The following is a 24441-nucleotide window of genomic DNA, read 5'->3' as shown; positions in this document are numbered from 1 at the left end:
CCTTGGCTTAGCACACAGGGAATAGACAAAAATGATAAGCTCCCAGTTTCTCCATGGAAGAGGTTTGCGCACTTTTCCAGCTGTAGCCTAAGGTTTAACTTCCAATTTCCTTGCATCTGAGAGCTGATGGGATTTTGGGAGACCAAATCAGTTTGTAGGCACTTACCATGCCTTCCCCACTGCTGGCCAGCTCCAGAGATAAAACTCTCTGACTTCTTCCTGCAAGGAAACTGTTCACACATCTCGCACCCTAACTTTTATGGCTGCCACCCAAGGGGCTGACTTCCTAATCATCCAGTTCATAAAGTCAATAGAAGGACTGACTTGTGAGTATCACAAGCCCACTGAAAACGAAAAGACTGTTTTGATTACTTTGCTATCCCTCTGAGCTCAGTACAGAGGGAACAGGCAAAAATGCTCTGCCCCAAGATTCTCTTTAGAAGGGGTTTGACTCTATACTTTCCCAGCTGCTACCAAGGGAATTTGGGTTTTAATTAGCCTATATCTGGAAACTGATGGAGCAGGTAAAGGACTTCTTTAAAAAATATGTAAAGAGCTCTTAAAAATGAACTATAAGAAAAAAACCTGCTTAAAAAATTAGCAAAAAGTCTGAACAGACATCTCACCAAAGAAGGTATACTGATGGCAAATAGGTATGTAAAGTGGTGCTCAATACCATATGTAGTCAAGGAAATTTAAACAATAATGACATATCACTACATATCTATTAGAATGACAAAGATCCAAACAATTGGCAATACCAAATGCGGATGAGAAGGTGGAGCAACAAGAACTCTCCTTCATTGCTGGTGGAATTGCAAAAATGTTACAGCCATTTTGGTAGAGTATGGTAATTTCTTACAAAGATAAACATAGTCTTACTATATGATGCAACAATCTCATTCCTAGATATTTTTCCAGTGACTTTGAAAACTTCTATCCACACATGGACATGCAAATGAATGCTTAGAGCAATTTTATATGTAATTGCCAAAAATTAGAAGCAAACAAGATATCCTACATCAGGTTGAGAGGAAAAGCAAATTGTATATATCCACACAGTGGGATATCATTCAGCAATAAAAGAAGAGATGAGCTATCAAGCCACAACAAGGCATGAAAGAATGTTAAAAGCATATTAATAACTTAATAAAAACAGTCTGAAAAGACCACATACTGTATGATTATAGTTACGTGGCATTCTGGTAAGATAAAACTTAGAGTAAAAAGATCAGTTGCTGGTAGGGTTGTGGGGAGAGAGAGTTTACGATTAAGAGGTGAAACACAGGGGATTTTTAGGGTACTGAAACTATTTTGTATGACATTCTAATGGTGGATACATGACATGTGTTTATCAAACACAAGGAACTGTACAACATCAAGAGTAAACCTTAATGTAAACTATGAACTGTAGTTAATAATAATGTGTCAATATCAGTTCATTAATTGTAACAAATATACCACACCAATGCAGGATGTTAATAATAGGGAAACTGTGGTTGGTGGAAGGGGTATATGGGAGCTCTCTGTGTTATCTACTAAATTTTCTTTTTATAAATCTAAAACCGTACTAAAAAGTCTGTTAACTAAAAAATGCATTATGCCATAGAAAAATAATAAATTTCACCTAATTTTGATCTATGAAAACAGCATTTTCATATGGTTCACATTTATATTATCCACACAAAATACTTGTGTTAGGTACTAGTTTAATATTTGAATTTAGAGGTAAAGCTCTAAAGTATTGTTGAATTTGATTTGCTCAAATCAATACTCAAAAATTAGAAATAATTTTATGATCTGTGTTATCTAATTACATACATATGTATCACACGGCTTCCAGATATTCATTAAAATGAATGTGGCATATACACAACCTTAAGGAAGCATTAGGATTAGACACAAGATCTTCTAAAATTAATAAAATATAGATATTTATCTTGTTAATTGTTTTGGTAATGTAAAAATCCAATTAATTTTACTATAATGATGACTCTTATTTTACTGGATGTGTTTGACTTCTCTATGATGATGAGGTAACAACCCAAAAGAGTGCTGAGTAAATGTGGTTCCCTCTTTTCTCAGTTCTTCCCATCACTTGTTTTTGGAGTGTTTTCTTCTTAACTCTAGTTTTCTAATACTGTTCTGACTTCAGGATTCACTTTAGCCATTCATTTCCTGCTTCCGTTTCCTAACAAGGATGGCACAATGTAGAGAGCATCTTTCAGGTATCCATACAGGGTCACATAAAAAAGTGAATTCAAGTCAATTGTATGCACCACAATGAGTTCATTCATTTACCAGTCCCTGAGATGACTTCCCTGCTTTATAGGCAGATAAAGCCACATTTCTGAAGAGATAAAATAACTCATTCATTTTTTTTACCATGATTCCATGATTTTAAAACACATAAAATTGTACTGTAGTGAAGTTTTCATCTCAATATCTTTCATTGGTTTAGTAATGCCAAAGGGCACACAACTAGATTAAACATCTTTTACATAATTATATACAATGGACTAAGATATACTCAACATCACTGTGGATGATTTTGCCAAATAAACAACATTAGATTCATTATTATTTTGAAGTTAAAGGGTAAGTTTTTATCTGGCAAAAGTTTTAATGTATGTAAAAATGATATGTAAGCTTTTATGTATGCATATATGTATGTATTCCACAGTCATTAAAAACTAAATTACTCAATGTCTACTATGTAGTAGGCAAAAATTGCAGTGGGAAATAGGGATGTAGAACATTTTGTAATTATACAATTCTCATTTAGAAAGTTATTGTTTCTGTTTTTCATTTGAATTAGAAATTGATCTTTAAAACACTTAAATACATCTAGCATTTGAGGAAAGTTTCAATTTTCTAAAAAGTTAATCAAGCACATTTCCTATACTAAATATCACAAATAAAAATGAGAATAAGAGCTATTAAAGAAATTGCATTAGAAATACATACACAAAACTGGCCCATAACAGGGGCGCCTGGGTGGCGCAGTCGGTTAAGCATCCGACTTCAGCCAGGTCACGATCTCGCGGTCCGGGAGTTCGAGCCCCGCGTCGGGCTCTGGGCTGATGGCTCGGAGCCTGGAGCCTGTTTCCGATTCTGTGTCTCCCTCTCTCTCTGCCCCTCCCCCGTTCATGCTCTGTCTCTCTCTGTCCCAAAAATAAAATAAAACGTTGAAAAAAAAATTAAAAAAAAAACTGGCCCATAACAATATTCTTCAGAGGAAAATGAAAAGGAGTGATGTGAATATAAGATGTTAAAAGTGTGGAAGGACAACAGATAGACTGACAGAAGGAAACCAGCTGTGAAGAGGGTCACTGGACTTCTTGACTTTGGCATCTAGGAGTTATTTTAATGTTCTCTTTTGGCTAAATCCCTTGTGGCACCCTGTCCTGCTACGTAAAATCAACATACATGTATACACACTTTACCCAGTACCTAACTTAGCTCTACTGGAAATTCTTCCTGTGTAAATTCCTATCTTTTATTCAGTTAATAATTACCTTAAGTATTTGTCTTTGTACCTAAATTAACTTTATCCCCTTATTGTTGTTTTGTTATTTCAATCTTCAATTTATTTTTCCCATTATAAAAGTTATATTCACTAAGTACAATTTCAAACATACAATTTAAAAAAAGAAAACAATGCTCTCTACTTGTATGTCTTATTCCCCAACCCAATCACAATTAGGTTGCTTGACATCCCACCTGTTTTTAAAATTTAATCCAAATGCATTTGAGTTTTTCCTCCTAGGAGCCTTCTTTGGGTTTTTGAATTTAGACCCATTTCTAGTCTTGAGGCACCATGTAATTCCCCCTTCTAAGACTTAAAACATTTTGCATTGAATATCTGTTTAATTGTCTGCATTAATTTACTTTCCCACCCTTGCTTCCCCACCCCACAACAAGGTTGTAGACTCTAAAAAAGAAGACTCTTTCTGTCTTACCTGTCACTGTATTCCTAGCAGCTAATAAAGTACTGTGCACATAGTAGGGTTGATAAATACTCATTCCATGTATGAGTAATGATCATAAAAGTGTGTATCCTCCTTTTGCAATTAACATAATAGCATAAGTATTTCTCTGTATTACAGTATTTACTTTTAAGTATTTTTATGTGGTTCACCATCTGTTCACTGCATAAAAATCAATTTCAAGATTGTTGGACTCTTTGACTTATGTTTATCACCACTATAAACCAAGGTTCTTAGCAGTGCAATCTCCCTCATCAATTCTCACTGTATCCCATTTCCCCTTCACTTCTATAAATTGCAACTAAATCTTTGTTTAAAAAAAGACTGGAGCAAAGTCCTAATTCAAAGACTAATGAGCATAGCAAAGCTAATGAGAAAAACCCCAGAACTTCTTCTGTGGTTTTGTATGCCTGTTGGCTTATTTTGTAATTTAATGACATCACAGTAAGTACAAAAGAACCATCTTCTTTCTTAAAAAAACTGTCCTCTGTTATTCTAGTTAAACTTAAAATTCCTTTTCTGGACTCTAATCACCCCATTTTACATAAAAGCAGTGAACAGGGTATGAAGAGATTTTCTAGTTTTAAATTTGTTAACTTTACTATTTTAATATCTTTTTAAAAATTTTTTAAAATGTTTATTTATTTTTTGAGAGAGAGAGAGAGAGAGAGAGAGAGAGAGAGAGAGGAAGGGCCAGAGAAAGAGGAAGATACAGAATCTGAAGCAGACTCCAGGCTCTGAGCTGTCAGCACAGAGCCCGATGTGGGGCTCAAACTCACGGACTGCGAGATCGTGAGCCAAAGTCAGATGCTTAACCGACTGAGCCACCCAGGCGCCCCTACTATTTTAATATCTTGATTATATAGTCATTCACTCATATAATTAATATATGTTAGTTCCATTGCAGTGCAGTACAACAATCACTATGATATCTTGCAAAGTACTGAGGCCCAGTTTAGTGGTATGAGCAGCCACACAAGCTAAAATTTATTACATACTTCAAAATCAGGATTAACAAAGATGTGTAAAGTATGTAAAGATAAAAGATCTTTATTTTCTTTGTGTGGGCTTTCATTTGAGGGAATGATATCTGGGAAGCTGATGTAACAAGTAGCTATGGTCTATGACTTAGATAAAAAGTTGCTTTATGTGTAAGGGAAGATTTGTCATATTTTTAAAAATTTATTTTTATTTTTTTTAATTTAAATCCAAGTTAGTTAACATACAGTATAATAATGATTTCAGGAATAGAATTTAGTGATTCATCACTTACATATAACACCCAGTGCTCATCCCAACAAGTGTCCTCCTTAATGCCCATCACTCATTTAGTCAATCCCCCACCCAACACACCTCCAGCAATCTTGTTTGTTCTCTGTATTTAAGAGTCTTTTATGGTTTGTCTCCTTTCTGTTTTTATCTCATTTTTCCTTCCTTTCTCCTATGTTCATCTGTTTTGTTTCTTAAATTCCATATATGAGTGAAATCATAAGATATTTGTCTTTCTCTGACTTATTTTGCTTACCATAATACACTCTAGTTCTATCCACATCATTGTAAATAGCAAGATTTCATTCTTTTTGATGACCAAGTAATATTCCATTGTATGCATATATGTGGTATATACATACATACACCACATCTAAATGCATTCATCAGTCAATGGACATTTGGGTTCTTTCTATAATTTAACTATTGTTGATAGCACTGTTATAAACATTGGGGTGCATATGCCCCTTTGAATAAGCATTTTTGTATGCTTTGGATAAATACCTAGTAGTGCAATTGCTGAGTCATAGGGTAATTCTATTTTAATTTTTTGAGGACACTCCATACCATTTTCCAGAGTCACTGAACCAGTTTGCATTCCCACGAGCAACCCAAAAGGATTCCCCTTTCTCCACACACTCACCAACATCTGTTGTCCCTTGAGTTATTAATTTTAGCCATTCTGACTGGTGTGAGGTGGCATCTAATTATAGTTTTGATTTGTATTTGCTTGGTGATGAATTGTTGAGCATCTTTCCATGTGTCTGTTGGCTATCTAGATGTCTTCTTTGGAAAAGTGTCTATTCATGTTTTTTGCCCATTTCTTCACTGGATTATTCGTTTTTGGGTATTGAGTTTGATCATCATATTTTTAAAATAATTTTTATAGTTAAAGTATCTGGCAAGAACACTATCTAAGCTTTTCTGAAAGCAATGCAAAATAATTAGGCAAGCTCATTTTGTACGGTTTTTAGACGGGATAATCTGAATTGACAATTATAAATCTATATTCTTAATATATAAAAAGTTATCAATGTGAAAAACTAACAAGTGTGCAAATCTATGTAAGTATTGCCTCTTGACTCATTTTTAAAAACCTCCTTGGAAGCTTAATAAATTTCCAAACAACATTCAGTTAATTATATATTGGAAAGGGACTTCTATACCTCTTGGAGAAGACTAAAGTTTGGGTTGTCATCATTGTCTGTGAAAACATGAATCAGTTTAAAATATGTTTTATTTATTTTTTGTTTTTTTTTGTTTTCTTTTGTACTGGAATGATATCTTTCAGCTGGGAGTTCTGAGTCTTTTATGCAAATATTGTTACCTGAGTATATCTGAAATTTCCTTTTAGAATCATCTTCAAAGTAAGGACAGATCAAAGTGCAGGGTCCCTAGATCAAAACAAGCAATGCCTTTGTAAAAACTCCTATTTTTGCTTTAGTTCAAAGCAAGTTAATAAATGTACTCTCCTCAACTCTCTGTTAATGATAGTAACATCATTACAGGGAAGGAAAATTTAACATTGGCTTTTTCATAAGCTTAGCTTGGAGAGCAAGAGGGCCTTATAAAAAATAGAAAAGTGGGAGACTGTATTGTTTCATACACTGAAGAAAATGGCAAATGCTAGTGTTATAGGAAGTAATTAAAGGGACACAATGGAAACACTTATAAAATCTTTCTGCATACTTCTGTTTTAGTACTTATCACACCGGGCTGTGATGAGATGCTTATATTTTGTTTACTGTATTATAAACCTCTAAAGGAAAAAACAATGTCTTATTTATCCTCGTTTCATCAGCACCTGGGACAAATATCCACTTTACAATATCTCCTTAATAAGAGTTTAAAGAACTGAAAAAATTTTTTAAAAACACCCTTTGATAATAGAGTGTTATTGAATGACTATGTCATGGACAAGATCAAACTTTGCCTTGTGATTAATTTTGTCATATGTAAAACCTAAAAGGACCTGTAAATGGACTAACCAAATTAACATTTACTCTGGGGTATTTTTCCATCCATTCAAACAAGCGCATTTATTTTACCTTAGAGTATAAAAGCAAGTCAAAATGACACTATCACATTAAAGATATAAAGCTTGCTTTAAGTTTTAGTTTTTTAAAAAGATGCACTCATGTGTCACTAAGTGAGAAAACTCATAAATTGAAGTTAGTCATTTACAAGAGTTTAAATGAATTACACAAAGCTGTAAATAAAACAGATTACCTGATATTAACATGCATTCTATTTTTACATTATTTGTAAAGAATTTAAATAAAATACAGTAAAAACCTTGGATTGCGAGTAACTTGTTCTGCAAGTGTTCCGCAAGACGAGCAGATATTTCTAATAAATTTTAACTTGATAAATGAGTGCTGTCTTGCAATATGAGTAGTATGTGATGCCCAGTGTCACATTATCACGAATGACCCAATGGTTTTTGCAATTCGCTTTGATATACTAGTGCTTTGGATTACAAGCATGTTCCTGGAATGAATTCTGCTCGCAAACCAAGATTTTACTGTATCTGGATTACTGATACTTCATATGTACTAAAATGAGCCCTTAGATTTGCTATATTAAAATCTTCTAGGGGCACCTGGGTGGCTCAGTCAGTTAAGAGGCCGACTTCAACTCAGGTTATGATCTCACAGTTTATGGGTTTGAGCCCCGCGTTGGGCTCTGTGCTGACAGCTCAGAGCCTGAAGCCTGCTTCAGATTCTGTGTCTCTTTCTTCCCCTCCCCCACTTGTGCTCTGTCTCTCTCTGTCTCTCAAAAATAAATAAATGTAAAAAAATGTTTTTTAAATCTTCTATATATTCATGACAATGTCAACATTTAATAAGAAAGATTGTAGCAGCAAATAAGCCAAACATTTTATACACAGATATGATTTGAAAAATATTCTATAGACTTGTAATACAGTTTTAGAAAATTGATATTTCACAGAACATTGTCTCATGAGGTGTCCCTTGGAAATAAAAAGCTAAGTGAAACAAAACAGCAAACTAACAATGATTAAATAAGTGTGGGGTATACTGAGAAAACAAAGTTTAAAAGGTTTATCACAGTGCTGCACAAATCCTAGAACATGCTAAGGTCAGTGTTAATGTCTATATGGATGCTATAGTGAGTTGCATTTTGTGGAGGTGTTTGGGGGTAATTACTACCTACCCTGCAGGTAGTTGGCCTTTTTGAGAGGAACACATTGGCCTTTCCCAGAATAAATGTGTTGCGGCACCCGTTTTGGAAAATTCTGTGCTATCAATTGGCATCCACAAGATAGCAGTATTCTGTGTTTGAAACAATGACATATAATTGAATTATTGTTTGGTAAGCTTGACTTTGGTATATGAACACGTAGTTTTCTTGCTCATGAAAGTAATGAACATGGAAAAAACGTATTTCAAAAGGCTTAGTTGCCAAAGGAAATGAAGACATAGTTTGTTACAAGAAGAAGGAAGTTGAAATGGGAAGGAGGTTGTTGTGAGTGAGCTATGGAGTCTGTATGAAGAAGACTTTCTGAGCGTAAATTCCTGAGAAGTTGGGGAGGATGGGCTTCTGAATACAGATGGGTGAAGTGGATTGGGTAAGAAGAGAGACACCAGGTCTAATGTTGCCTAAAAGAGGGAGGAGAGGTAAGGACAGATATAAATCTGTTTGCCACGGATGGCTTCTGATTTCTCTGTAAAATGGAGTCAGTTATAAATCAGTTTCACTGGTACAACTTTGGAGAAAGGAAGGGGTGTATGTCCGTGTGTGTGTTAAAGTAGTTCAGAGGACAAGTGCAATTTAGCGGAAAGAACCTGGGTTTGGCTTCATGAGAATAGATTGTATTTTGATCCTTCACTGTGTTGTTAAATGGCATTACTTGCACAACTGATCCACTCTCTCTGACCTTTGGTGTCTTCAGCTTAGAAATAAGGAGATCCACCCAGATAAATTCTTCTTAAGATTTAATAAGCATATGAATCATCTGGGAGATCTTATTAAAGTGCTGTTCCTGATTCAGTCAATTTGGGACAGGGCCTGCAATTCTGTACTTCTAACCAGCTCCTGGGTAATGTAATGCTGTTGGTCCATGGAACATACTTTGAATTGCAAAAGCCTAAATAATCTGATCACCAAAATTTTTCTACATTTCTATGTAACTGTTATATACTGAGAGCAGGCATATCAACTTCTCAGACTACCATGTGTTAGGGGTCTTTTGTTGTTGTTTGGAGACTTTACCAATATATTTCACACTATGATGTAATAATAAATACCCACATATTCATGTTAGAGTTCAAATCTGTGTGAACTTCAAGTAATTCTTAGATTAATACTATACTACAGCCAATATAATAACATGTGAAAACACATATGAACTATTATAAAAATATTTATAATAAATAAATATTTCTTCTCCTAGTCCCTTCTTCTGTTTCTCTCTCTATCCTCTGTCTTTTCTCCACCCCCCCCCTTTTTTTAGATGCCTAAGACCAGAACTCAGAGGTAAGAGGATTAAACCACAAATGGTCATAACTTATTTATAACATGTGTAATCTGTGGATAATCAAGAGGTGATGTAATAAGATCACAGTGGTGTAGAAGATTCTGCATTGAAATTGATACCTTGCTTGCTTCCTTGTAGGAACTGGATATAAAATAGTCCTGGAAACAGATTGTTTGGTCTGAGTATATCATTGAAGTCCATTTCAAATCAGATATTTTCAGGTAAGTATTAAAAATATCAATTCACCATAATTAAATGCTGCTTATATTTAATTCACATGTGTCAAAAACAAGAAAAATATTTTATTTTTCAATGAGAAAAAAGCAATTGTAGTCCCCATATTATGAGCAAGTCCATACAAATGTAGAAGTAGAGATCAGATTTCAGCTTACTACCAGATGTATACTTAATGTCATCAGTTGACATCTTTTATATACTTTGTCTACATATTGACATCTACATTAATATTACAGCTGTGTCTGTACCCCAAATGAGTCCCCATGTTAGCAGCAATAAACAAAATGTACCTGGCCCCTGAATCTACCCACACAATATAGGAACTCAGCCTTCTGCAAAAATACCTAAATTATTTCTGCAGTTTTTCACGATTTCTCAACAGCATTTATAGTCTCTTCATGTTCTGCTCAGGCTTTTTTCTCACTGGTTGTTCTCTGAATAGCTGGTTGACAGCAATATCTTTCCAATACTCTATCAGCACTCTGCAGAGAAGGTCAATGTCTAATCAAGAGAGCACGTTCTTTGTGACCCCAAAGCTGCAGTGACTCAACTAAGAAAGAGAAAAATGATGTTACCTAAGAAAATAACCAAAGTAAGACTGATACCAAAACTAAGTTTTCAAAGTATATGAAATACTTACATTTTATTGCATATACTCACTAATTATAATGGTGTCCGAGTTTGCAGTACTGAGAATCAGTTTCAAATTCAGAAATTCAAGAGAGATGAGGTAAAATGCCATGGGTAAAAGGTCATAAAATCATAAAAATACTAGCTTAGAAAATGTTGGCAAAATAAAATCCATGCATTGTACTTTCCAAAATGAAAATATCTTTAAGAGAGTTGGGCCTTTGTGAAGCTCTTAGAGAAAATGAAAATGTGTTTGTAAGATTTGTTGTTTGAGGTTACTGGGGACTCTGAGGAGCAGGAGAGAATGTGGGCATATGGGATCGAGCAAAAGACCTTAGATGGTAAACAAGAACTTATTAAGTACCTGCTGTGATGCATTAGTTGGAAAATTAGCTCTATTGGTTATGGCATGATGCTAATGAGCCCAAGGTTGAGTGTTCCCCATTGACTTCAGGGTCAGTTAGGTGTGCTCTTCAGTGGCCTCTGATTACAAGAAAGACTTGGCAAGCTAGTTACATGTGCTGCTCAGGCTCAGGGTACAGAGCAAACATGGCAACTCTATATACCCGTAATTTCTACTGGATGCACACTCTCAAACCATATGCATTTCAGGGCTCATTCCAGCAACATCGGGATATATATAGTCATGAATAAAAACAAAACTACTTCTCTTAATAGTTGTTTTATTCATATTTTTCTTTGATGTTAGTGTTGGAGAATGCTGCAGTGAGGTTTCAAGAAAGCATTTTGTTATGTATAAGAAGTCGCACAAACGTTCATATACTTTAACTTAAGAATCTCTCCTGAAAATTTAGCGTGGAAAATAATTTGATAACTAAAAAAAGTTACATGTATAAATTTATTGTGGAATTGTTTATGTCAGGCAAAAATTGAATGCGAGCTAAATGAAATGTCAAATCATAGAAGAATGGCTTTTTCAGTCTTAGAACATTACTGTATAGAATGTTATGCATGAATAAAATAAAATATAATTATGGCAATTGAAGGAGAATATAGGAAAAGCTTATGAGAGAAGGCTAGAAGAAAAAAGCAGCACAAAATGTTAAGTACATTATGAATACTACTTTTGAATATTTTAATATGAATACGATTATTTGAGTACACATACAGAGAAACAAAAAAAATGTAAGAACCTCGTTGAGAAAGAAAACAGTTGGGTTCAAGTGGTGGCAGGCAGTAGAATTCTACACATTAGGGCTCAAATATGTAGGAACTGCAGTCATACAGGCATGGTTTTGAATTTTAGCTCCTCTGTTTACTAGTTATGTGACTGTGGGTCCATTATTTCAACATTCTGTACCTCACTTTGCTCATCTGTAATTCTGGGATGATAAGGATAATTAATTATAAGTAACTATTACTATTATTCTAATAAGGATTATTAATTATTACCCTAATGAGGTTATTCTAGCCTTATATGAATGTTTGACTATAGGATGAGATCATTTATGGAAGATCCCTGGTCATATACTGGTACTTAATGTATATCTACTGTTATTAAAGCAATGATAGCAGTAATTATTATTTTTGTCATTAATAATTTTGTGTTTTTCCAGTTTTCACTTTTTAATTGTAATCATGTTAGCAGTAAATATTTATTTATTTATTTATTTAAGTTTATTTATTTATTTTGAAAGGGAGAGTGAAAGCATGCAAGGTGGGTAAGAGGGAAGGGAGAGGAGAGAGAGAGAGAGAGAAAGAAGGAGAGAGAGAATCCCAAGCAGGCTCCATGCTATCAGCACAGAGCCTGACTGGGGGCTTGATCTCACAAATTTTGAGAGCAAGACCTGAGCTGAAACCAAGAGTCAGATGCTGAACCCACTGAGCCACACAGACACCCTTAGCAGTGATTATTTAAATGTTTATCCTTTGTCAGGTGGGGCCAAAAGCATGCACTTTGGAATCAGGTATACCTGGGTTTGAAACCAGCCATATAATTTACTAGTTACTCTGTATTTAGGTTCAGGAACTCTGAGATTTCTGAGATATCTTGATATACTGATATTGAATGGCTTAAATGCTCAGTTGTCCCCTCCTTTGTCCAGGACTAGTGGATTGCTCACACAGCTTGTCACTTTCCTGCAGGGCAACTCCTCACTCCGCGCTCCCAGTTATAAGTCTCCAGAGGGTCTGGGAGTTAGGGGGAAAGGACTGTTTTAAGACATTCCACAAGTAATCCTGCAATGGCCAAGAGGAGAGACAATTTCACACCTGCCTCTTCAAGTTGACTTTGGGTAAGAAAAAGATAAAATAAATAGCAGCCCTTTGTAACATAGCATAAAAAGACACTTGACATTTAAATCAAAATGTTATTAATATCTTAGCTTGTTTCAATAAATGTTAAACAGAAGTATATATATTCAGATATTTTCTCATCTCATATATTTTGAATCCACAGTCAAATGTTTTCCTTTTATATTCAGACTCCCATACCTTTTTCCATTTGGAATCGCGTCAATCAGTTTTACAGCTGAAGGCGGTGACGTGCTGACAGAAGGTGAATGCTACGCGATCTGCTTTATGATTACATTTGCTGTTTACTGCTCTAAAAGTTTGGAGAAATTATTTTCTTTTCAAACTGGGAATGAAAGCTTCATAAATATTAATCTCAGTTAATAATATTGTGGGAACCCTGGATGCCAGAGGTAAGTAGCACTCAGTTCATGACATCTTAGCTTGACAAGGGACCAGTTTTCTTATTTGGGGATGTGAGTCTGTCCTTGATGTTTATAAACTGGTTCTTGGAACTTCCTTTCTTCTCATGACACCATGAACCAAAATGTAGTGATTTGCCTTTTTCCATCTCATCCATGAGAGGTGTTGTCTTTTTTTTTCTTTTTTTGGCCTTTTCTTTTCTTCCAATAATTTTCCTTCTGTTTGTTAATTATTTGGTTCCCACCTCTGTTTATAGATTATATTCCACCCACTTTAGAGTCCATACTATAAAAATACCCAAAGTTTCATTTTTGTGTCTGAAGGACACAGTGTTAAATCTCCAAATACAAATATATATTACCTGAGTAGCTATTGTTACCTGACACCATTGTCAGAACACAATTCATTTATGTCTGTCCAAATCAGCTTTCTTGATGTTTTTATATCATCACAGTTCTAAACATAGATATAAAATCTCTGTATCTTCTAGGTTTAAAATTTCCTATTTTTCTTCATCTAATTCAATCAATTATTGGTTCTTATTTTTTGCTTATAATGCTCTTAAAATTTCTTTTTCCTAGAATGGTTGAAGAATTATATTTAAAAACTGGGAATATTAACATCTTAAACTTATGCTTAAATGATATAATGGCCAGCCTCCAAGATGGCTCCCAATGCTACCCACATCTTATGTTCATGTCCTTATGTGATTTGTTTCCATGTTTCATTAGGCTAAGTTTGAGTGGTAAATAGAACTCAGAAGAATTGATTGTGTGTCACTTCTGAGATTCTGTCATAAAAGACACTACAGTTTCCATCCTGGCCATGCCTTTTCTCATGCCTTTTCCTCTTGATTCATTTCCACCATGAGATAAAAAACAGAGAAGTCCATGTGGCAACTGGTCTGAGACTACTGTCCAAAGCCAGTGGAAACTGAGACCTACTGCCGGCAGTCAAGTGAGTGAGTTTGGAAGTAAATCCCTCATCCTAAGTCTTTTGGTAACTATAGCCCTAGTAGACAGCTTGTTCACAGCCTTATTTGAGACTCACCTCAAAGACACGTAGCTAAGCTTCTTCCAAATTCCTGACCTGTAGAAACTGTGTGAGATAATAAATGTTGGCTTAAGCTAAGTTTTGGGGTTAAATGTATCAATAGATAACTAATAAATGACTTTCTAATATAAAAATATTTATATGATTCATTGTCCTGAAACAATCAAAGGAGGTAGAGGGGTCCAGCAGAACTCTGCTGAAGTCATACAGTCTTGAAGAGGAGTCTGCCCGCTGAATGGGGAGAGGGGTCAGTGGCCCTGGCATGGACAATCTCTACTCTTGAGACGCTATCAGAAAACATAAAGGATTAGAGTCAGAAGAGATGTTAAGAGTTATCTAAGTTTACCCAAAGCAACCATCTCCCCTGTAGCCTTTTGGAAAGTTACTGAAAGGATCTGTAAGGAAGAGATTTACCTAGGATTTTTGAAAGTTATGTGGTAGCTGTGGGAGGATTCAAGTAGCAGCTCAAGCTCTGATGAGAAAGATGAAGAAGTTGCTTCTTTACCTTTTAATCACAATTATAAAACATTAACTGACAACCTATACATATCCATATGATAGATCTGGCAAAGCTACTAGCACACTGTGTAGAATAGCTGGTGTACAGAATGTTTTTCTTCTAAAACAAAGTATTCTTGCAGTGTTTCATGTTCAAGAATATATTCATCAAACTCCAAGAGTTTTGTCCAGACTTCAGATAACAGGTAAGCATCCATCAAAGAAAGCAAGACTTCCTCGGAAACAGGCCTAGTTGCTAAGTTAGCAGCATATGCTCAATATCATGCCACCTTGCAGAATCCAGTGAAAACTAAAGCAACATCAGTCTCCATGGTACTTCTGATTATATAAGAGCTTTAGCAGTAGCCTTATGAAATTGTTACTGGCGTTAAACACACACCAATAGGATTTGGCAATGGAATAGCTCAGAAAGCATGAGAAAAGCCGTGTAGAGTTTTCCTTACATACCACAATGTTTTGGACTTTTGTAAGTAAGAAATTTGTTAATTTTATTGATCTATTAAGATATTAGTCATTGGAAATGAACTGAACTTGGATGTCTGATACAATATATGTAGTTATGACTTTCTTCATGTTGGTTCATGTGTTGGGAGTGCAGGAACATCTTGTCCACCCTAGAACAATTTAATAAAAGTACACAAATTAGAAAGCTTTTCTAGTGGAATGACTTAATGATGCCAAATGCTTCTGCCTGACTTTTCAAAAAAGAGTTTCAGAAACTGTGCAAGACTTTCAGTCTTTGAATGAGAGTTCAAATGGTTGACAAGGCACTTTAAATCAAACATGAGTAATAAAGGTGAAAGTGTAATTGAAGGAAGATGTACACCCATGCAAAATAAAGTGAAGATAAAACTGAAACCATATATATGGCCAATTAATTTGTCATTTTGGCTGATCTTGAGATATAGACCATTGATTCAACATATATGATATTATTAAGAAATAGGATGGCCATTTTGAAACATTTATTTCTTAAGACAGAATAAGTAGAACATAGTAAAAATGGTTTAAAGAATAAATAATATAGAAAAATATGGACTCAGTAAATCTTTTTGCAGTATGTTTTGTAAACCATTAGAAATGTGCAGGTTGGGGCGCCTGGGTGGCGCAGTCGGTTAAGCGTCCGACTTCAGCCAGGTCACGATCTCGCGGTCCGTGAGTTCGAGCCCCGCATCAGGCTCTGGGCTGATGGCTCAGAGCCTGGAGCTTGTTTCCGATTCTGTGTCTCCCTCTCTCTCTGCCCCTCCCCCATTCATGCTCTGTCTCTCTCTGTCCCAAAAAATAAATAAATGTTGAAAAAAAATTAAAAAAAAAAAGAAATGTGCAGGCTGATGGATTCTTGTGATTGGGATCAATAGTCTAATTGGTTTTGTCATATGCACCTTACCTTTCTATTTTCTCTCTTGGCTCCTGTGATATTAACATAATTGAGTTTATTCTACTCAGAAGTTATACAAAAACTCTTTTTGAATGTTTTAAACACTAAAGAAACTGGGTCCATCACAGAACCATCAACACTGTTTTCAAACAGAAGTTTCAAATCATAGCTATCACATGGGAATAACATTAAAAGGGATAGATTTTTATGAGACCACAATTAGTATGTGTAGTCACAGTAACTTGAATTATGCATTTTCTCTTGAGGATACATGTTGATGGATGGAAAGACAATTATGATCAGTGGGTAGAAGGTGAGGCCCTGACCTCTAGTTTGTAAGATAGTATCAGTTAAAAAGACACCAACTACTCCTTGAGAAAGGCACAAACGGATTCGTCAAAACAGAAAAGTCTCAATCACAGTAATTCAAAGTATATGAAACAGTTATATTGCATCTGACAAGAGGATCGTGATTTTGATTCAAGGCATATCTGATCAGTACATTTCACAAGACCCATCAGCTGGCTCAGAAACCTTGGAAGGAGAATTTAACATATAATAAATTGACTCAAATGTACCACTACATTTTTCTACTGGGAAACTGTGTTAAGCATAGAAGACACATAAATTCCAGATTTGTCAAGTGTGTGGAGAAACTGTTTTAGTCAACATGGCAGAAGGGTCATTGTGTAAAGGTAGACAATTTTTCTATATTTGAGATTTTTGGAAGAATTTTGTAGTATTTTGTGGATGAGGATTTAAATCCATTGTTAACAAGAACTGAAATTTTAACTCTTTGATAAAATTAAAGTTATCAATAGCCAGACTAAAGGAAATGATGGAAGAGTAGAGTTGTAAATATATAGGAAATACAGATACAAATGAGGCTTTTTGGTATGGGTTTAATATTTGGAGGTTTTAGAATTAATTTCTGCTAGCCATATCTTCAGTGTTCCTTCCTGTAGAAATATGTAACAATAATATCATCATGCTTAGTTTATTACCTGGTTATGGAAGCCATATTTAATTCTGAGTTTGTTTACATTTACTGGGGCACATTGTAAAATTTTACAAAACTATTTTTATTCTGATTTTTTCAAATTTGGAATTCTATGTAAAACTAGAAAACACCATGTATCCTATGGTATGTTTCATATATTTATATGTTATATTTTTTAAAAATCAAAATAATCAAAACTACAATATTTAACTGGAATGATTGACAAGATTTTATTCATGGGATCTCATTCTCCATGTTGAAGCACTGGGGAAATACAATATTGTCCTAAGTTGATTTTATTTTTCTTAGTAAAAAGTACTCCCCTTCCCCCCAAAATGGAATTCAATTGTTTTCTGGCATTTCCCTCAGTCTCTGCAGTAATACTTGGTAGAACCACATCCCTAAATTGTTGTAAATTGCCTAAGAGAATCAAACTGAAAGTTGCTTGAAAGTAAATCAATTTCAGATTTCAAAATCATTCCAGCTCTACTTTCAGTATCCCAAATTTGTTAAAATTTAATCTGCAAGTGAAATTCTTGATTTTTTCAAAAATTTGGTACATATGGTTGAGATTATCTTTCACTGTATTCAGTAGTAGTTTTCACAGTAATTACAAACTTGAGTGATTTTAAACACTATTTTCAAAAAAGTAAAAAATAAGATACAATGGTAAAGTATTAAATATTTGCTTTCTCTATTAAAAAAAACTGTCTAATGAGTTGTGATGGAATAAGAGAGTTTTACCATCTTTCAGTGAGGTCTATAAACTGAACCATCAGAAATTAACTGCAAGTGTTCTAGAAGTGTTGCTGGATCCTAGCCTGCCCTCTTCAAATGGTAGCATTGATCATTTCCTCTGGAATACAGGTACATCTAATTAGAAATTAATCAAAATGATTAACCTCTGCATTTTTTTTTTCAGCCAATGAGTCACTTTAAAAGATGTCAATGGAAAGTCCCAGGAGACCATCTTAGGTAAGATTTTCATTTGAAGTTAAAAGTACACAGAAAATTAAAAACTAGCAATTTACTAATCTAAAATATTGCCTTATTTTGGAGTATAATAGCACTGATAATATTCACAGGTTTACTTCATTTCCTGCAAGAAGCACATATGTACCATAACATATACTTGCTAGTAGAAGTAACATTTGTTATTCTATAACATAAGAGTATGTGGACCTATATGTCTCTTTGGAGATGGAAATATAGATCAAATCAGCCCAAATTATTTTTCTTGTGTCTGTAATTTGAGCTGATAAATTAAAGGATACATACCCTAAACCAGTGATTCTCAAAGTTTGTTCTGTGTATCAAGTGTATAAGCAGCCCTTGAAACTTGTTACAAATGCAAATTTATGGGCCCACCCCAGATCTCCTGAAGTAGAAACTCACAGGATCTGAGCCAGCAATCTAGGTTTCAGCCAGCTTTCCAAATGATTCTGATCCATACTCAAGAAAGAGAAACATTGTCCTAAGCCAACACTGGGAAAAGGGTCCCACTAATAAAGGTGGCAATTCTCACACTTTTCAAATCTTGAATGTTGAAGAATCTTCCCACAAAACTCAAATTCTTTAAAATCCCCAAAGCAAAGATTATAACAGCTTTTGTTTTTAAGCTCAGTGAATTAAATTCAAATCTTGAATTTTAAAACTCAGGTACAAAGCCAGTGGTAGGGGGATTCTCTAGGGAATTGGAAAAACCAGGGTGGGGGTTCACATGATTTGATCTCAATAAATTCTGGAGATTAGTTCTTTGAATTTTTCATATGTGGGCCTGTTTTTATTAGTTTTCAATTCTAAAGCAAAATGAGGATTGGCTATTTTAGAATTTTCCACCCAACTATGTCATATGTGTCAGTAACACCACTGCAAAGACTTTTCCTTATTTGAATCCTGTAAACAATAGTTAGAAGGTAAGGGATTCCTAATGTCTAAATACAGTTTGAAGTTCTGTTCATTTTGGGGTTCTTTAACTCTGACTGATAATGAACAGAAGATAATAATGCATTGCACTTTTATATGTTAGCTATGACTCCAATTGTGTAATTTAATGGCCAGCATCTCCTTTATGGTTCAAAATGGATTACTCACCTTGTATCTGTCTTTGTTTTTTCTTGTTGCTATGTTGTGTGTGTGTGTGTGTGTGTGTGTGTGTGTGTGTGTTTTGGGGTGGGCAGGGAAAGAGGAATTTAAACTCATTCCATTTTTTTGCATATATAAGGAAAACTAAAGCTGTTAGTAATTTAAATCCTATGAATATCTATATTTGTATTATGAAACTATATGTTTTATAAAAATTTGTTAATATGGAAGGTTATTTTTTAAAACTTTTAAAATATAGACTTTTCAACTGAGTTTCTCTTTAATTTCCATTTGATAGATGTCAAAGTACATTTCATTATTTGTATATTTTTGAATATACAGATCATTATTTCTACTTAATATTGTTTGCCTAATCTTGGATGCATTCATCTTGTGGCTTTCTATTTCTTTATGCCTTGTTAACCCATCGGTGCAAGCTCAGGGAATTCCTAAGCTTATTCCCCACAGTAAATAAAAATATTTAACTCGTGACCTCACCTAAACTCACATACTACTCAACAAATGATTAATTAGCTTACTTCAAGATAGGGGCTGGTGGTAAGCAACTCCAACTGCTCATGAAGGTAATGAACTATAACCACGAATGTCCTTCAGTATCACCTGAGGAATTTAAATATGCACATGCACTTGCAGAGCTCCCCCAAAAGAGTTTTCAAGTTCCAAAGCCCAGGACATTTTGATTTAATTCATGGTAAGAAATTTTCATTTAAAACAAATAAATGGGCAATATATGATCCATTTGAAATTGGAGAAAATTAAAGAATCTAGTATGTGCTGCCATTTTCAATGTTTTGCTTTTCTGGGTTTGACTGGGAGGACTCTCACAACTAGTATTTTGGTCTCCTCAGATCGTTCTCCAGCTATTCAATCCATTCTGCTTTTTGATTTCCAGGTATCCCCAGAACATCAGGTGGTTGTCTTTTTCGACCTTCAGAATGTTGGAGGCTTTACTTCCTCTTGTGTTGTTTCCCTTTCCCAAATTATCTATAATATCAGTGGCTCTTTGTGAATAGAAGCAGAAACGTATGTTTAGTCCACCGTATTTAATCAAAATTAGAATTAGCGTGACTCATCCACATTTTCTTTTCTTTGGGTGGAAAAAGCTTTTCTTCTTGATTATAATTTTGCTTTTGTTCTAATTGACCAATAATTCTTGTAGTTTAGACTTATTTTCCAGTTTAGACTGGAATTATTTCCAGTTTAGACTTATTTTGTTCATCCTCTATACATAGTTTACTTTTGATTGGTTTTAATCTTTTTTTGTGTGTGTTCAAAGAAGGGTTTTTCAATTGTTCTCAGGTTTTCCTCCACCCTCTCTTCAGATTGCCCACAGTGTCAGTCCCATATTTTGCTGTCTACAATGTAAATGTTACTTCTACTATTTTCGGTCTCCTGCATTCTGCCTCATCTCTCACCCACCACTCTATCCTCCCCAGACTATTTTTAAGATGCTCCGCCCATAAGTATTAGAAATTGAATGGTCTTTTAACATCTAAATGGGTGGTTCAATTCTAATATTCCTCAGGTTCTATCCAGAGTTATGCCCATCTGCAGGGTAATACATCTCACCTTTTTCTTTTTTCTCAGGCACATGTATTTGTTTCTCTCTATCCATTACTAGTAAAAAGAGATCACCTTACCAGCCATTTACCAGCATATAAGACGACTAACCTTGATGATACTCATAATAATCTTTCACATATATCTACTTCTCTTCCCAAATACTTCTTAGTCCAGTATACATGGTCTAATAGCCAAAAAACTAGTGTAGCTTTTTTTGTTTGTTTGAGATGCAGTGGAAAACAAGAAAAGAACACAAAGAATAATAATAACAAACAAAAACCATAGCCTAGTTTTCTGGCCATTTGAACTTTTGGTTAATACGAAAAACTATCACAGTCCCTTTTATCTTTTCCTCTACCTATAGTACTTTCATTGTTGAGATAATGTCTCCTAAGATACAATGTAAGCCCTGTGCGTGCATGTGTGTGTGTGTGTGTGTGTGTGTGTGGTCTCATGAGAATCATTGAGTTCAAACTCATAAGAGGATATGAATGGATGTTTTGCATAGCACATTAGCCATAGAGCTGGGAAGACTAATGCTCAGGCTTTTGATTGGTAGAGTCTCTGGTTCTTTGAACCAGAGGGCAGGTGAGTGTGTGGTACTGTCTATCTTGGTGGGGTTGGAAGAATAAAGAGTTAGGAAAGAACACGTTTCATACCTTTTGTAGGAGTATATTTCTAGTAGCAAAATATGTTAACTCTGAACAGTCATTCAGTTTAAATATATTGTTCTCTTGGTTAAGTAATCTATTTACTTTTATTTTGGATATGGATTAATTGTTGCCTTAACTGCCATTTTGTGAAGTTTTGTCTTTAATTAGGAGGAATTTGGAATTGGTTATATGAGGAAAATAGACATCATTTTTATAGGGCTATATGTTAGTATATGTAATCAAAGCATACAGAACAATACTATGAGTTAGTCACTGCTCAAAAATCCAACATTTATATTTATGGAGTAATTCGTTGTTGTGGGTGAGCGTGGCATTTGAGATTGCGCTTTCCCAAACATTGGAGTGGCCAAATGTCTTAAATAGGATTGGCATTATAATCATTTTAATGAAAAATGGGACCTGAATATTGAACTGCTTATTAAGATAGTTGCATTATTATAGGACAAAATAGAAATAATTTTTTTTAAAGACAAGTAATTCTAAATTGGATATATACTTTAGTGTCTGAATCTTTCCTTTGACTCATCCTTTCTTTTAGAGAAGAATATTGTACTTCAAAAATTGAGGGAGGATATTGGGCCCTGAATGACTTTCTGGCTTTTTAAGTGTTCCTCAGATAAACCACATGTGTTCCTACTAGGGTATTTGGGTTTACTGTTTCTTCTGACTAGTATACTATTTTTCTAGGATCAATTCCGTCATTATCCTACTTTCTGCAAATTTATGTCAAAATATTAATTCCTCTGAGAGGCTTTCCTGGATCATTATGCATAAAACTGTATTTTCCTGGTACCTACTCACTTTCATTGTGTTTTTCTTTGTAGTATTTATCCTTTCTTAAATTATATATATGTTGCCATTATTAATCTTTCCACTACATATACCTTTCATAGGATGATATTCCTAGTTCTAGAATAATGACATCATGTAATTTATGATAGTAGGCACATAGTATATATGCAGGCAATATTCATAGCATTAATGAACTAATGAGTGAATCAATATCATAACTGAATGTCTTTCATTTATGGTCCTTAAGTGGCCTTAGAAATTACTGTACTGTCCTCCCAGAGGACAGAAAACACAGCCAGGATACAACACCATGTAGTCAGTAACGTAGAAAACATTAGTGGACAGAGCTATATATGTACAGTCCAACTTACAAATAGGCTGCATTGCAAAATATTAATTTTGCTTCCAGCATATTTTTTGATTATGAAACAGTGCAACAATAAAGATTTGTTCCCCAACTGACTTTTAAAACATTAACCTATATTGTAGCTGAATTATAATATTAATTTCCCATTTTTTTCTTACTGTCGCTATGGAGATTGTTTCATTTAGGATCTCAGACCCTCTATAAACATATGTCCACTTTCATGGACAGTGGCCGGGATAGTTCTAATATGTATTAGACCATCCAGAACTGTGAAGATCAAGGCCTTCCAAATGCTCATATTTATATGCATGGGTGAAAATTGCTGCAACTGAATTATGTCATTTGAAGAAATACTTTGGCATAATTGCGATTTTAGACCAGCATATACCAAACACTTAGAGTTTTATGAAAGAAAGCCATGGAGTTTTCAGTCTCTCCTTTGTGCCAATAGCCCAAGAGATCTTGCTTCACTCCAGATAGTCTTGTTCATTGGTTCCAGGTCTGCACTGCTCAGAACTCCTATCTCAGCTTCCTACTTTCATTCTTGCAAGTGTTTTGTACTTCTTGACTGGTATTGTGTCCTCAGCTTGAGGCTTATACTCTAAGTAATTTAGAGTCAAATTGACCCCTTAATTTTTCTGCTTCTGGTTGCCTAAGATACTTCCATGCTCTGATTCCTCAGAACCTAAGCCTTGACAATTGTTAACATTGTGGGTATTATGTTTCATCCCATGTGGCTGAAATTGGAGCACCCAGAAGTATAGTCAAATGCATTGAAACTATCCAAAGTAGTCTACATGTTTTTATCTTTATAAATAACAACCATGCCAGTATTCATTTATTTCAACTCTTCTTTGATTCTAGGGTGGTTATTTTCTGTGTATTTTGTCTTTCAGCTCCAAAAGAAAATATCCCCACTCGATGCTATTTTGCTGGTTGAAGGGAGAAGATTTGTCCCTCTCTTAAGCCAACTACTAAGGGAATTCCTTAATCCCCTTCTCTAAGCAGCTCACTCCATCTGTGCTGACAGCAGAATCATACTGCTGTGGATATAGCAAGAAAGGATTTTGATTATGATGATTTAAGAAAATTCTATCCATATAAAGTTTCCATAGCTTGGGAAATTATTCAATTTCTAAAGTGATATCATATTATTTTTATTTCTCATTAGTTATTCACTGTTTCAGTTACCTGCTGTCACCATAAGAAGCTCCATAAGAAGCAAGTACAGAATCTCAATAGAGCATATACAGCAACAAGCATGCATTGCTCATATTCCTGAATTGATCAGGTTAGAAGACTACTTATCTTGGCTGGGCTCTTTCATAGGTGGTATCAATAGGCTGCTGGACAATCTAGGATGACCTTGGCTGGATTTGCTCATACACTTGTAGGTCAGCTGGCTGACTCATGAGTCTGTGGATTGGTTCTGATCAATATGATTCATCTTCCTCTGAGGAACAGTAGGTTAGGGAAGACTTATGTTTTAGTTTGTTTGTTTGCTTGCTTGTTTGTTTGTTTATGGGAATGGCAGATAACAAAAGAAAATATCTCTAAAGTCCAAGCTCATTTCATGCCTCTGCTTATATTGCATATGCTAAAATCTTTTCGTTCAAAGCAAACAACATGGCAATTCAAGAGCTGAGTGGGAGGACACTACAAAGTTACATGACAAAATCCTTAGACA

At 34.8% G+C, this 24441-nt stretch overlaps 2 long non-coding RNA genes across 3 annotated transcripts in view; both read left to right on the top strand.

Moving 5' to 3' along the window:
- LOC125164922 (uncharacterized) overlaps nucleotides 1-13785 on the top strand; it is a 114491-nt gene extending 100706 nt beyond the window's left edge. For both annotated transcript variants that reach the window (XR_007151871.1, XR_007151872.1), the window contains 3 exons: nucleotides 9898-9980; nucleotides 12733-12881; nucleotides 13071-13785. This is a non-coding gene — a long non-coding RNA (uncharacterized LOC125164922). The remainder of the gene's footprint in view (nucleotides 1-9897; nucleotides 9981-12732; nucleotides 12882-13070) is intronic.
- Nucleotides 13786-14287: 502 nt separating this feature from the next.
- LOC125164923 (uncharacterized) overlaps nucleotides 14288-24441 on the top strand; it is a 123946-nt gene continuing 113792 nt past the window's right edge. Inside the window, exons 1-2 of the long non-coding RNA XR_007151873.1 lie at nucleotides 14288-15059; nucleotides 18175-18227. This is a non-coding gene — a long non-coding RNA (uncharacterized LOC125164923). The remainder of the gene's footprint in view (nucleotides 15060-18174; nucleotides 18228-24441) is intronic.

The sequence above is a fragment of the Prionailurus viverrinus genome, chromosome B1, assembly GCF_022837055.1.
Source record: "Prionailurus viverrinus isolate Anna chromosome B1, UM_Priviv_1.0, whole genome shotgun sequence".
In the NCBI taxonomy this organism is placed as follows: Eukaryota; Metazoa; Chordata; class Mammalia; order Carnivora; family Felidae; genus Prionailurus; species Prionailurus viverrinus.
The sequence above is the reverse complement of the archived record's forward strand: the minus strand, read 5'-3'. Positions and strand labels throughout refer to the sequence as shown.